This window comes from Triplophysa rosa, linkage group LG12 (genome assembly GCF_024868665.1).
Source record: "Triplophysa rosa linkage group LG12, Trosa_1v2, whole genome shotgun sequence".
In the NCBI taxonomy this organism is placed as follows: domain Eukaryota; kingdom Metazoa; phylum Chordata; class Actinopteri; order Cypriniformes; family Nemacheilidae; genus Triplophysa; species Triplophysa rosa.
In genome coordinates, this window is record NC_079901.1 from 17,365,751 (window position 1) to 17,381,911 (window position 16,161).

At 36.7% G+C, this 16,161-nt stretch overlaps 1 protein-coding gene across 3 annotated transcripts in view; it reads left to right on the forward strand.

Annotated features, from left to right (window-relative positions):
• Window positions 1-2,059: 2,059 nt before the first annotated feature.
• Window positions 2,060-16,161, forward strand: part of megf11 (multiple EGF-like-domains 11) — a 109,553-nt gene continuing 95,451 nt past the window's right edge. For all 3 annotated transcript variants that reach the window (XM_057347593.1, XM_057347595.1, XM_057347594.1), the window contains exon 1: window positions 2,060-2,305. The gene's annotated coding sequence lies outside the window, so the exon portion shown is untranslated. The remainder of the gene's footprint in view (window positions 2,306-16,161) is intronic.

Below are 16,161 nucleotides of genomic sequence, written 5' to 3' on the forward strand. Positions count from 1 at the left end.
AGTTGGTCAAATTAATTACAATCTTAACATGTCATTATAATGGAAGTTTTTTTACATGTCCACCAGTACAATAATTTGCCATGATAACATATCTGATCTCTGCAGTTTCTAACCATTGCAAGTGTTCTGCCTCTGGGTTGATCCCTCACATATAGATTCACAAACCAAAACAGACATTCAGCTCTGGTTTCTAGCAGTTACTCCTAGCTAAAAACCAAAAAAACACTTTACTCAAGAAATGGTGGGTAAAGACGAAATATCACAAAATGGCCAAATATTTTGCCAGATCATATTTCACAGGAAGAACAAGCAGCCCCATTTAGAGATTAAGGCGCATAAATTGATCCTTTTTTGCACTCCTCAAGGCATTAAATCTGTCTTCAAAACGTAAAGTAAACAAACTATTTGCTGCTTCTAATAAATTACTTTGTCTAGCATTTAGCATTGATCATACACAAGTATTGTTATTGTGCTTTGGTGATACATTTAATGACGTATTTGTGAGGTCAACTCTGTCCGCTATTAGTGAGGCGGATTATGACCCCTGTGACCCCAGTACAGCCAGGCCTGAAGATGGTGCTCTGTGTGAATATGCTGATGTGTGAAGTCCTCTGGAAAATCACTAGTCAATAGACAGTTTCCCACACATAAAAAATATGAAAATAAAGTCTGGTCCACAGGATGACCACAGGATGACTTTAAAACATCCATCCGTCCATTCTCTGAATCTTTTGCATCCACTTCCAACTTTATATTGTTAAAAACTTAGCGTTGTTTTCAAATTGGATGTATTTTACGTTTTTCCTAATTATGTGTAAGGTGAACATTTCAGAACAGGGAAGTATTGGGATTAAAATAGCAGCCCTTTCCTGATTCCTGCCTGATTCAAACTAATGCCTTGTCCTTCTTATGGCCGGTCCATATAGCTGCATCCATCTCAACAGAAAGAGTGATTGTGTCGCAGATTAAACAGCATTCCACAGCCTTTTCTTACCATAAGCATAATTTATCCATTTAACTTACTGCACGATACTGTAAAACATAAAGATTTGCTCTGTCAGCTAGTCTGACATGGATCCTCCAGTGATTTCATAAAAAGCAGATCTGGATAATTACTAAATCTGCATTTAGGTATGCATGAATTCTTGTCTCTTTAGGAACATCAGATATGATTAAAATTTGAGAAGAGTAAGCAGAAAAACAGGAGAACATATTTATGAGAAGAAATTGATTTTTTATTATAAATGTCCTCTCCCTTTATATAATTTTAAATCGGAAGATAGTTTTTATTCAGGAGTATTTTGAAGATGTGAGGAGGTTTACTGCACAGGAAACATAAGATCACTTTTTTTATATTCTCCCTCGTCCTGCACTGGCTTTTGGGGCAAATGGTAAGTAATGCATTTTTTAAAAATAATACGAGTTAATATGGCTTTGATTTATTCACTGCAGGCAGCTGATGCAAAATGTAACTTGTGAGTTGTATTATTTATTAAAGTGACACAACTAAAGCATACACCAAGTTAAATAGACTGTTGAAAATGATAAACAAAACAAACACCAACGACAATCGAGGCAAAATCTTATAGGTAATGAGTAGGTATGATATCATTGTTAAATAAAAAAAATAGATGTGACTGGGAATGCGGTTTCGACCTGCTTCCTGAAAATAATAAACATGCTTTTTTATCTTTGTACTTTGATATTTATATTTATTTCAATTCACGAAAAAGTTATACCTTGACTGGCTGACAAGTGTGTACCCAGCCTGCGGCTCAAGACACTCCAGCCCCCCGCGACCCTGCACAGGACAGGTTTGGGAGAATGGATACTAGCTCATACCATAACAAAAAAAAGGAAATACATTTCTTACTTAGGCTACTAAGTATCCTCTGAGATGTTATTAATAATTCAAATTCGGCAAAAAAATTCTACAAACCTTGTTTTTATCCTTGGTCTGTGTAAAACTTCGCCACAAGAATGATAAACCGTGTTTACTGAACGCTTGCTTGCGCAGTGACGTCACGCGAGTTTAAATGGTGGCCGCGCGAGAGGCAGACAAACAGTCATCAGCAACAGTGTCGGTCGGAGAGGATGAAGTGTAGCGCGCTGCGCTCTGTCAACACGGGTCTGAGAGCGAATAACCGTACAGCGAATTTCGTTAAATGCAGTGCTCGACTCATTCTGATGTAGTATGCCATAAGTAACCTGCGGCAAAGTGGAGACTTTGATTTGATGAAAAAAGGCTATGGGACATCACCACGAAGCGATTTAAAGGCAGGAAAAATAAACAGAGCAGCAGAAGGTATGTCGCTTTTTGTTAAGTCATTAGCGTATGTGTAACATGTCTTATGTTATATGACTTGTTTAAGATGCGTATTGTGAATTTGATTTTGCCGATCGGTTAATGAAAGTTATAACAGTTTATAAGTAGGCTGAATTGCGGCTTTTTAAATCTAATCTGAGCATTTTGTTTGTATGTACAGAGAAAACATTATGTTTTGTGTTATTCAAGTTTTAAACTCAGCGTTGTTAGGTTTTAGGCTACGTATTAATTTAGACGTAAGTGAATGCATTTATAAACAATTATGATGTATTCTTAATATGTATGATTTCGATAATAAAGATGATGAATGGATTTTTGGAAATACTGGTAGGCCTATCTCAATACATTTGCTTTTTCTACTGGAGACTTGATCATAAGTTGGTCGTTTGTTTCTCTTCCATAGCCTATATAATTTGAGCTTCATTTTGGCGACAGGATCGATTATGTATGTTGACAGTTTGGTCAATCTACATTGCTGCAGTCCATATATTATTTAGTATAAGTGTGGAAGAATTTCTTAAAGCCTACAGACAAAGTTGATGAATTGGGTCCAACAATGTATGCACGCTGTGATCTATGGCTTGATCGGTGTTTTCGTTCACTTGAGCTTTTTTTATTTGATTGTTTTAGATGGCGAATAAAGCATATCGCGTTGTCGGAGATATCAGTATACAAATCGACATTAATGTCACGAATTATCCAAAATCATATCTGTCTCTAGCTATGGCTGTACGGAACAGTAAATAATGTTACATTTACATTGCCATATCACTCGTGAACTCGTAATGTGTTGATGTTTGACAAAGTCAATAACTATAACGCTGTCTTTGTTAAACACTAACTGATGTTTGTGCATGCTAATGGAGATTGACACATTTGTAGGCTAATTAAACGTGAAGATGTGAATTACTCTCCTTTTTTTATATAAGACATAAACAGTTTGAAAGGAGACAGTGAGGATTTATTGCGCAGGTCGCACTGGAACGTCTTTCCATTCATTACTTTTGATTTAACATTTTTGTTGGCCACTAGATGGCTCTGTTGAGTAGACTGTAGGCAATCTGCCAGCGTTCTGCCCTGTGCATAACCAAACACACACGTTCTGTTCTGTAAATACAAAAAAGATATATTACAAGGTATGCTTTGGAGTTTTATTTTTTTCAATTTTCTTTCATAGTAAAATGAAGGAAATATTGCTTCATAACAACAACATCAACCTCATTTATATGTTGTGAAAAATATGAATTGGCCAATCAATGTTTATCATTACATTTGTTTAAATCAATGCTTTTTTCTTAATAGTGTGTACTATTTGGCAATATTGTGAGTTGTAACTTTTTCCTTTTTATAACCTTATGGACATTTTGTGGACTTTCTCCCTGTCTGAGTTTTATAGGCTATGATTTGTTTCCAGGGTTTTTGGCTTCATGTTTTTTGTAGTTGTTTTCTCAGGCTGTTGATTTATGTCTCATAACATCAGCCCTGTTGACATTTCCTCATTGCGAACTGATGTTATTTAGATGACTAATCGATACGCTTCTAACACAATTGACAAAAAAGCCAGACCTTTTTTTTTGTGCTCAAAATATGCATGACCTGCATTCATTTCATAATGTGGTGTAACATTATGAGTCTGCACAGTTTTGTTAGACTTTAAAGATTTGTTTTCTCTTCTGTCTTGCGAAGTTTGAGTATGTTTACATGTGTGTCGGTTAGTCGGCTTGCCTAGACTGCATTACGGCCATCTGTCAAAAAGTCATAAATGCACTTTGCCAATACAGTAATGCAGCTTTTGTTTCCAGTCGTGAGCTTTTAGCCTAATTAAACGGCAGTCTTGTTGAGAATTCATTATTTATAGATAGATATATTCATAAGGTGCCTGCTGTGTTACTCTGAATTTACTCCCTGTATTTACTGTTTTCCTCTATATAAATATACTGTATTTTGTATGTACTGTATATTGCTAATAGGTTTAAAAGGTGAAAGTGTGCAATTACATGTTTAATATTTAGTTTAATAAAGCCATGGTTTAGTTTCCACCAAATATATGGTTATTATGCTGATTTCACAGTTGACATAATACAATCATACAGCAATAATATCCAAATAAGTGATGTCATTGATTTGCAAGATTTGTGATAAAGTAGAAATCAGAGAATAATGAGAATGCTTCATGATGTTGACTGCTTGTACCTCTAGTTGAATATGACCTTGCGTGGTGTTTTGAGTGCCGGGACACACTTGTGAAGCCAAACCTCTGTGCAAGCATGTGTGCGTGCGTGCTTGCGTGCGTGCGTGCGTGCGTGTGTGTGTGTGTGTGTGTGTGAAAGAGACAGGAGCAGCACCACTGGTCTGTGAGCTCTGATTCGTCCCGACAGCACTTAATGACAGGAAAGCAGGCCGATTTGTGCTTTAATTTTCTGAGCTGTTTTGCAAAGTGAAGTCTGAACCAAGGGCAAAGACAGGTTTTTCTGGGCTCTTTTCAGTGCTCTGCCATTGCCTCTAGCCTCTCCAGTTTACACCCTAGTAAACCTTTTCAGCTGGAAATCCTGATGTTTGCTTCAATCAATAGTCTTAATTAGTGCTGATTAATGAAGGAACACTTGCTGCACAATGCTAATAGTTGCTTGCATTCCCATAGACGAAGGGCATCAACTCGCTGCTTTGCTCTGCAATTTACATTTTGAATCAAATACACATTTATGGCATTTCTGTTTTGAATTTCGGAGCTTTTGCACATTTCTCAAATATTTAGACTTGAAGATTTTTAAATAAATGAGACTTGTTTTAATTGGTCTGGTATTGGTTCTGGCAATCCAGGGCATAGCTGTAGTTTTCACATTAAGAATTCATTAGTATTCTGTGGCTACGCTGGCTCAGATCAATGCAGAAAATGAGCTGCATCCTTTTGTTTTAGTATTCTGATACAAAAGGCTTATTTATTTTTTACTCGTCTGGCTAAATGTAATGGCAATAACATAAATCTAACATTACAATCACAAGCTGATGCCCTTTTTTATACTTGATGTCATTTTGAAGTGTATAACTCGGGGAAAGAAATTTAGATGCAAATATCAGATAAAAGATTCATGGCGAAGTCTGAAAAACACTAGGAGGGACATTTTGAGTGTTGAGACATTTGTGGGATATTTGTCACCGATGCTTTGTGTGTGCGTGGTGTATGTGGTCTTCAGTGATCAACAAATTGCTGTGGAAATTGAACGACATGGCTTTGGTGTGTTGTGACCCTCATCAAAATCTCTCTTAGCCTCCATTTTCTTAGTTCTTATCAGTGTTCATATTAATGTCAGTTTTGACCTATAATTTATATAAAGAGATATATTCAAGCAATTCTTCACAAAATATGCAATAGATATAGATAGTAGAAGAGTTGATTGATTGTTTATGTTCCTGTGTTTGATTGTGCACTATGTCATGAATTAGATAAGATCGTTTTTAGTGCTCTTAAGATTTATCTCTTACTACCCACTGCCAAACTCACTTCATAAGAGGACTGAATAATTATCATCAAAAAGTGTCTGGTCTTTGCTGAAACGGTATAAAAAGCTGTTGTTAAAAATGTGGGGGCAATTAAAAACTTAAATAAGATTGTCAGAATATGTAGATCTATTTAACAGATTGCCTTTGCAAACCTCAACATTAAATGATTTATGTAATAGTGGGCAATTCGAGTAAAAAAGATAATATATGAAATTAAAATGGACATGTAAAATTGGACTGAAGTCATTCCTCTTTTAAACTTCGCTTAATATGAATTTTTTAACATATGACTGAATTGAGTTTTATATTTTTTATATTTAACACTGTTGATTTTTTACGTACCTTCATTCCAAAACCATCACATACTTCTATGAATTTTCAAGAATGACGATATGTTCTTTTTCATACCATGAAAGTGAATAGGGACTATAGAGCTGTCAGTCACTTACATTACGCCTAACACTAATCCTCATTATATGTCATTTACAGTGCTGCTCCAGTCCCCTAAATGGTGTGGTATAAGCCTTGACCTTTATTCTGCAAATCAAGCTGATTTCTCAATGAGCTCCCTGATAGATGTTATTTTAGTAAAAGCCTGTTGAACATTATACATTGAACAAATACCCGGGAGCCATAGTTGGAGCATTAGGAAATGTTAATGAAAAATATAAAGCCATTAGCAGAGCCTTCATGGGTCACTTTCTGCTCTGTTGTTGAAAACCTTGATGTATGTTTCTCATTCCCTCTGTATGGGTATACATATAGAGGACACCTTTCTAGCAGCCCCGTGCTTGTTGTCCCTTGACTTCAGGCTGCAACTCTTGTACTGTGCTATAGTATTGCATGTCATTATCTGCCTCAATATGTCAAATGTGTTTATTCAATTAAGGTTTTTGTGTCAATACTTGGTCTCAGATGCTGTTCACCAAAGAACCGAGAGTATTCACATTTCCACAGAGAGGAAGTTTCTCGATTTAATTAAGCAGAACATCTAAAAGAGGCTTAATTACAACAAACTTTAGTTACTGTAAGAGGGACAGACTTTATAGCTTTTTAGTATCACAGGAATGTATAATATGCTTAAAAAAACATGAATTCTTGTTCACAATTTTATTTGCGTAATCTGCATTTTTAATATTTTGAAATGATGTTAGACCAGGAACATACATTAGGAAAGTAAATGATTTGATAGAATGCGCTCTGTTTGTGTATTTTTTTTTTAAATTCAGTACAGCGCTTAATAGCATGGATCATAAGTCATTTTATTATTGATTGGAACTGCTTTCTTTCAGTAGAGTGAAAAGGTCTGTAATTATGATGTTTGAATCCAGAACAAGCAACATGGTGAGGACTTCTCTAGGGAACAGAACAGCTTATTTGCTACAGTCCAAAACTCATTAATAATGAAATAATCCTTTACATTGCGTTCGTTCAGCTGCACACGTGAAGGGAGGAAATTGTTTAGACCGCTGTTCAAAGATGTTTTCTTTACCACAACAATAGTGTCAAATAAAACCAGCCATTCAAGGAGAAGTCACTGACTAGACATTGAATAGCTTTAAAGAGTAAGTAGCATGAGATCATGAAAATTACATTTCATGCAGTGTGTTATGTTGCCGTGTTTGAAAGTAAGCTGTCTGCCAAGTTGTAAGTCCGAAGGTGAATAAATAACAAAGTTATTGGCTTGTAAAAATGGGAGTCGACTCTGAATCATGCAAACAAGACATGAGCTAGTCCGAGTCTCTAACCGCCGCGCATCTACGTCACTACACATAGTCCCCGCCTACGTTTTGCTGGGACTGCCGCGAAAACTTCACTACTAGTCTCTCCTACCCCAAAACACTAGCCGGGTTTCCATCCAAATTTGCGAATTTAGTTAATGCGCAAAATTGGAATATCGCATAAAACATTTGCGAATAAGCACCGTTTCCATCCAACTAGTCAACCGTCACTTCCTAATAAACTGCGACTAAATATCAGTAAGAAAAGTAAGAGAAGTCACTGAATATAATAATTTTCATAATACTTGCGCAAGCAGACGATTACGAAACAAATTAAATGCGGTGCTTTTGTGGATGCCTGCTGTTTGGGAAACACAGTCGTGATAGTTCTAAGAGGCAGTTACAGAAATACTTTGACGACTTTGCTCAGGCATTTAAGAATGACCATAACAACATTTCTCATGCTTTGTATCTGGTTAGTCAGGTCATGCCGTCTCTTAGTGCAGTTACACTACTTTTTGGAGGAATTTATTCGGCAAATGCATTTCCATCTCCCATTATTCGCATTAACCCTTTTTCACAAAAAAGAAGAACCACCTCAAGCGAGCGTAAAAACTTTTTTGCGAATTAAGGGTTTTTAATTCGAAATTTGCCGTTTCCATCACTTGTTTCTGATGCGAAACTTCAAAATGCGAATAAATGCGAGTGATGGAAACCCGCTTACTGTCGCTCGTTCGTGATGCGTATGTAGCATGTCTAGAACCTGTGTTCTACGTTGTGAAACTAAGTCCGTCTTATTTGAACTACCAAAGGAAGAACTTCTGAGGGAACAATGGTTACAATTCATTTTTCAAACGATACCAAAGGAGTATAAACCCAGGGTTTTACTGTGCGCGCGTCATTTCACCAAAGATTGCTTCAATAATCTTGGCGCGTTCACTGCAGGATATGTGAAACGACTATCCTTGAAAGAGGGGGCAATACCAACCTTATTTGGACCTGTTAGCTTCACCGAATCACAACCTGTAAGTGTGACTATTTATTTTTGTCTTAACTTCAAGAAATATTTGTGTACCTTATGTCTGTGTTTAGCTAATGCATGTAATGCTATCATTAGCATGTACCGTTATTTCTGGGGTATTACAGTTTGTTTATCTTGCTATTAACTCGGCTAATTTAATTGTTCAATCTATTAACTCTCAAAGTATTTATTTCAAAAACTGAATCGAGTACTATCTGTATTGTATTAACATCTGAAGATACGAACACCGTACACTGTATGCCGTGTCAACTAGTCCAAGTATAATACTGTTACAAGAGAATTGTAAATGTCCTTTTTCTTACTGGCATCTGCAGAAGGATCAATTAATTTTCCAAATACTTTCAACGTTTATGAACTTAATAGAATGTTTTATGAAATAATTTTTATGACATCCAACCACCTGTAAACCGTAATCCAGTAATGATGGTAGGCGTTCCATTTGCGACACATGATGAACGCGTTTGACCAATCACAACAGACTACACCATCTGACCAATCACATGACACTAGGCTAGCGGATAGGAGGGGACTAGACGGATGAATCGCGAAACGAATCATTTACAAGTCAGACAAGAAGTATGATAAGAATAACTGCCTATTATTACGACATAATAGTGTTTTTACACCTTGTATGTACATAAACTTGTTGTTGGACACTCCATAAACCAAAGTAGGACCTTAAAAATCATATGCTACTTGCTCTTTAAATGATCAAATACATTATATGCTGTATTTACACAAGACTTGACAGGTTTGTTTTTGAGTATTTGAAAATTTCACATAGGAGCAATTCTAGGATTTTTAGTTATATGAGGTATATTATTGCAAACGGGAAAGTAGTGGTGTAAAGATACGCTTAGCTCACGATTCGATACGATACACGATACTGGGTTTACGATTGCGATTGCATCATGATATTTTAAAAAATGAAAATAAGAAACTGCCACTCAAATTCCCCAAAACATTTGTTATTTTGTTAAAGAATTGACAACATTCAGGGTTAAATTAAACCATCTTTATGTAAACTAATAAAAACTTGATCTGTCACAGAAAACAAAATTGAATTTTCATTTAAATATAATATTATTAAATATTGTATTGTATTAAATAAGTATCATGTAATTTAAATATAAAATATAATATTTCATTAAAAAATATGTTGCTTTACGATACATATCTTAATGCTATTGTACTGCGATATTTGATACTTATATTGTTATATTGATATATTGTTACAACCCTAGTCAGAAGCTCTGATTGGTCAGCCAATCGTTAAAGTATAATTTAATTATATCCATATGTGAAAAGTAAATTGGAAAATATCTATGTTTTTATACATTAATTTAGGCAATATATCAATAATATATTGACAAATATGTTATTGATGTTACATCATAAAAAGTGCAAAATTACAAATAAAAAAACTAACAAAAAATCAACAATGTTTTATATAATGTCATTATTGTTAAGGTGGTCTTGTTGCAATCTCTTTAAAATCGCATGCGGTTCAAATATCAGGTTATTACCGTTTTTAATATATTAAGTAGCGGGACCACATTTAACTGCATTTATTTTGTGTCTTCATGATTTGATTAACTTCACCTGCCCTGTGCGGCACTATTAATATAATATCCATCACCCTACATGTTTGGTTTCTAGCTGGTGATGTAACCTTTGCCAGGGTGCGCCACCGACTAGAGGAAAGGGCAACACTTAATGTAAAGAACTCTAAAGTTTTTGACAACTGATAAGGCGAGGATTCAGGGTAAGATGCTGCATTCTGCTTAATGCTGACAACGTTTTCAGGAAACACAGAGAGGGAGGGATCACAAATCCAAAATCGCCTACGAGTTCAATGGAGACTAGGGAGAATAGAATCTAATAAAGATCGTCGGCGAGCATCTTTAAGCAAAGCTAATTAACAAGCAGTGATGTGAGCTTATAGAAAGGCTCAATAGTGCTTGTCCATACGATGCCAACTCCACACCTCTTTGCTGCGGCTCTGCTGGCTGCTGAATAATGCACTCATCAGGTCTTTTCCAAGCGGTTGTAATGACAAGCGGCTCTCCCTTGAGAATCCACTGACTTTTTACAAATACTGCTGATGGTCCTGCTTGCATATGCCACTTATCTCAATCAGAGAAGTATCACCATACAGACCCTCTCCTGAGCTGCGCTGCCCACCCGACGTCCTCTCAAGGAGGATTCATCATGGGCATACAAAATGAATAAAGTTTATTGTAGGGCTAGGTTTTGAAATCGAAGTGACCGAGGGTCAAATTGTTATGCTGCGTGTAAATCTTTCCTTATATTGAAAGGTTACATTAATGCAAAATTGAGGACCTTGCTGAAGCAGGCCATCTGTTTGTTGGCTTCGCTGTAGCTTCGGCATTATTGCATCATTTTGGATTTGGATTGAGTTGGTTATTCATTAACATTACAGGCTTCCAGTTATGGTGCCCATTATGAGCACCATAGCCCAAGGACTTCATGCACCCTTTATAATATACAATTCAGGGGCACTCTTGGTTTACAGTAGAGTCATAATTTACCATTGCAATCCCAGAGAGTGTGTCCCCCATTAACTTTATGCTTTTTAGCTTCAAGCTATTTCTGTCCCTCCCTATGCTTACAATGGAGAGATCTAAACAAGCTCAGTCTAGCATAGATCCGTCTAGTTCTGCTCTTGTGTTGTGAGACATCCTAATGGATGCGCTGAAGGGTAAGACTATGAGAGGTGCTCTGTTCCTCACGGTGCTTTGTGTTCGGTTTGCAGAGTTCTAAGTTAGTGCAGTTCTTAGTCAGACATGCACAATATGTCAGGACCAGTAATTGGCTGATATTGATTTTACCTTTATTAGTGGAGATTTAATTGTGGACTTGTTTGCACCTGTTTTTAGGTTTTCATGTTTGTCATCATGCAGTGCTGTACCATGAAGAAATAATGATTGATAAGTACGAAGAAATAGGTCTTGAAAAACCACATCTATGGAGTTGTGTGCATAAAAATAAAACGTTCATTCAAACTTCATCAAAAATAATATAAGCTTTACTAATTCTTCATTTAAAATGCAGAATTTATACTTAAACTTAACTAAGTTTATCTTACAAAATAACGGATACAAAATAATATTACTGTACTTGCGTGGCCTAAACTCAAATGTGAAACCGTCTGTGAAAACCCATTTTTTGTTTGCATAATGTCAAGAACATACTGTAAAATGTATAACCGCTGTTAAAAATAATCTTTAATATTGACTGACCATTTGAAATTATAGTGAAACCAATGGTTGAAATCAAACTTTGATGCTGGTTTATTTCATAATTAGATATGTGCCTGCCTTGTTTTCACAGACTCGGTCACAAGTCAAAAATATTTTGCATTGCATAAGTCCAAGTACAATAACACCTTTTATTCAAAGAGTTGTTTTTCTTTAGCAAACAATATTTTTCCATCATTCATACAGTATATGAATATGGTATAAAATTCCATAATGAACTCAATTCTGTAGCATATTAAATTATAGCTTTTAGTGTGTTTTATTAATTCAGAGAAAATGTCATTATTTTATATTACTGGCCATAACATAAAAATAACGATCATTTTATTGATATCATTTTAATAGCGGTGGATCTCTACTCTCAGTGGCATACTATTGAAGGGTTTGTGTGTACATCTGTTCTTAACTCACACTGAGTGATGGGTAAGTCTTGTAGCTGTGTCTGAACTCGCCATATTGTTTTTTTAACCCAGCACGCTCACTCCTCTAGTACGATTGGTAGATTACTTTTCTCTGCACAGTCTCCGGGTTCAACTCTAACGACTCCCGTAGACGTCTCCATCACTCAGGAGGGAAGACATTAGTGATTCTACGTGAGCCGCTTCACTCCACACCCTGCAGGAGACCTTTTTCTTTATTCTGTTAATATTTTCTCTGTGAAATGGTAAAAGACTGCACATTGGTTGTTCATTTGACTGGAGTTCTTGAGCAGCAGGACCAGCGTGGAGTTTAATTTCCTCGTCTAAACCCTGCTGGGGCCCCGTGGCTAGATCACCTGGGTGGAAATTGCTTTTACTGTTCCCTTCTGTCCTGTCCCAGGCCAGACAATAGTGCTCAGGGACATCTCGATTGAACCTGTAACATAGAACACGCCGTCTGTTTGTTGCCTTCCAAAGGTCTGAGAATTAACACTTCTCCATTATCTCGCAAACTGATGCTACAACTCAGTTTTTTTAAACTTTTAATGAAACAAGAGCTTGTTACAAAGAACTGGTGTGAGGTTTTAATATTTCAGATGCATTATAATGAGCTTCCAGTTCCATATGCGCGTAGCAGCATTTTCTGTACAGCCAATTATATTTTCCTGAATAAAAATATCTAACAGCAGCGGTGCTTACATACAGATGTGCGGCCAACAGAGCTCTAATGCTTAGAATTCTCTTCACACGTAGAAAATGTATGATGAGTCGCCTGCGATTGAAATCTTGCACAGGACGTTTATGCCAGTATATTTTGATATGCCAAGGGCAGTTGATTTTGAGAAAAGCCCTACTGTGACCTTTAATAGTATGTAGCGCTACAGGCAATTTTACAGCTTTGTTATTCCTTCCATGCTTTGCAATACTGTGTGTGTGTTGACGTTGATATTTGCCCTACCACATGACAGCTTCATACACGATGCATAGCCGGAGCTTAACCACAGAGGAGCATTAGAATAAAATTCAGAGTTTTAAAATGTCATACACTTACCTTGGCTCCATTTTGAAAAAAAAAAAAACCATGACCATCTCATTCAGACCTCCTTATTGGGAGCAGCAGAGATGACGTATTTTTGTATGCAAACCCCGGAAGCGAGTTTTTTTAAAGCCTTGTTGTGTCTTAAAAACGGCGGTTGATAACAAGTTGCTAAAAGCGACTACATCCTTTTTTCGGGGATGTTAGACGTCATCGCGCATATAAATCTTACAAATAATGCAACATGGGCACAAATCTCTAAAAATATCGATACGGATTCATTCACGGAGAAATTACTTACCAGGGAACACATTTTGAATAAAGATTGAAATAGTTGGTGGTGGTGACGTTGATATCGAGCGACCATAGTGTTGTCTGTTTATAGCATCATGTTAGCTTCTGGCGATTGTATTTCGGCTTCAAAAGTAACAAATGTTGTTACGTGTAAACATCATAAACCTTAATTAATCACAGAGCTTATTTTTTGCGATCTTCCAAAAGTCTATGGGAAAAATGCATAAGCTTTCGGTCGAGGGAACCACTGCAGCGCTAACTTCCGGGTTGGCCTACAAAAACGCGTCATCTCTGCAGCTCCCTTTCAAAGAGCCACATTATTGTGCGTGGCAGATGCCTTCTTTATTATTACAGCTTTGTTTGATACTCAAAATCCATGTCTCGGAGCCAGCGGTCAACAAAAGCACTGCGGGATATTAGATTAGTCTCAATAATGTTGAAGAGTCCCGTTTGAATGTCATTTCTTCTTTTGTCTTCATCTCTGAAGTCTGGGTTAGGCAGGGGCACTGGGCTCCGCCCCCTCCTGCTCCCAACACACCGGTGGGTGTCATGAGCGGTGATGGATCTGTAGTGTTATTGGTGCGATGCACCACTATGTGAAGCTCCTTTGCTTATTCAGCAGCGGGTGTTTAGCCGGCAATCAATGGCAGCTATAGGCAAGGCCATGAACAGAGAGCTGTTAAAGCCACACCTGGGGCCTGAGCTGCCCTATCAACAACACTTGCCAGTCATATAAATAATTCAGTGATCTCTGGCCAGGCCAGTTTTGCTCCTATTAGTCTTGGTTATGAGAACATAAGAACGGAGCAGATCTTTACCGCGGAGTCTGGGGTAGGGGCATGGGGGGCTAACCATAGATTGTCCCATCAGCTCTATGTGGAGTTGGAGAGCTGTTACTGGAGTTAGTTTATTGCGCAAAATCTGGCGGTGCTTAGCTTTAAATATACTGTGATATGTGTATGGGCCACCTCAAGAAATCCAGATATTAAGGTAAGCTTTAATAATTTATAATGAAATATTTAACACTGCCATAGTGTTTTGCTGCCGTTAACATTTTACTACCGCCGCAATTCACACCTAGACAAGTCACGTTTGCTTTGATTTAATTCGCTCTATTGTGCTTTGCCATGAAACATAATTTTGGAATTTGGATTTTTAAGCTTTAAGAGTTATTTAAGGCACATGAAAGTGCAGGATGGCTTGTACCCGGGGTGAACTATAGTGAATTATTAATTTTGAAGAGTATTGGAAATTAATTTCAGAGAGGAATGTCAGCAACTTCGATCACGTTCATGTAATTAGTGGTGTGTGAATTTACACAGTTGGGCTTTAATTGGCAGTGATTGTGAGGAGCAGGGACTGCATGGGTTGCTTAATTGGAGCCTGAGTGATGGTGGTAATGGCTCATTTGTTTGCCTGTGTGCGGTGAGGGACCCCTCATAATGACCTGTGCGGAAGGATCCGTGGTGAGGGGGGAAAGGTGCGAGATTAATAGTTCTACCTCGCTTTGCACAACACTGCAATAATGTTCCTCAGATGAATCTTCTGGCATGTTCCTCCTGTGCGTGAAGTAGATCGATTTCTAATGAAGCATTGTGTTTTTGCATGTCACTAATCTAGATTCGTATGCATGAATTCCTGGGTTTGTTCCCTTAATTAGCCCATATTTGGTTTGAACATTGAATTTGGGTACAATTTTACAATGTGCACATATTGAACGAATAGGTCAATATTAAGTTCCCGATTGCATTCCATGTATGGCCTTAATAGTAAACATGCCAAAAGACAATTTTGTCAAAAATCTGAATCTAAAATGATGTCTTTAATTCTTCATGGGGCGGTGTCCCTACAGGGATTAGTTTAAACCAGGACTAGGCCTTCGTTAAATGAGTACATTTAAGTCGTTTTTACAAACATGACTTACAAAATAACATTGTTGTCTGCATTTTGAGACAACACAATGGCATTGATGTATTTGAATATATGTCAGGGCAAGTTGTTTTTTTTTAGTTTTTGACAGCTCTAACGTTTATTGTAGTATTGAACTAATTTTAATCCCTGTCTGGGAAACCGCTCCCTAGAGTTACAGACATGCAAACTTTGGAGAAAGAACACAAAGTAACTGTGCAAATATTCTAACAGTTTTTTAAGATGTACTATTGCATGTAATACAACAAGGATTGCTAAAGTCAACAGATTCTACTAACACACCTACAAAGCTTTGTATGAAAGTGATTTTTTTACAATAAGGTTGTATTTGTTAATTTTATGCAAGCTAACATGAACTAATAATAATGATTATTAGCATTTATTCATTTTAAATCATGTTAATTTCAGCATTTACTAATACATTTTTTAAATTAATTAATAAACATTAATTAAGGCACGGTGAACTAACATGAACAGTTATGTTGGCAATAACTAATAATAACAATTATTATAATAAATGCTGATAAACTATGCTAATTGTTAGTTCACTTCAGCTAATGCATTTACCAAATACAACCTTATTCTATCTTAAAATGTTAATGATGCTGCTAT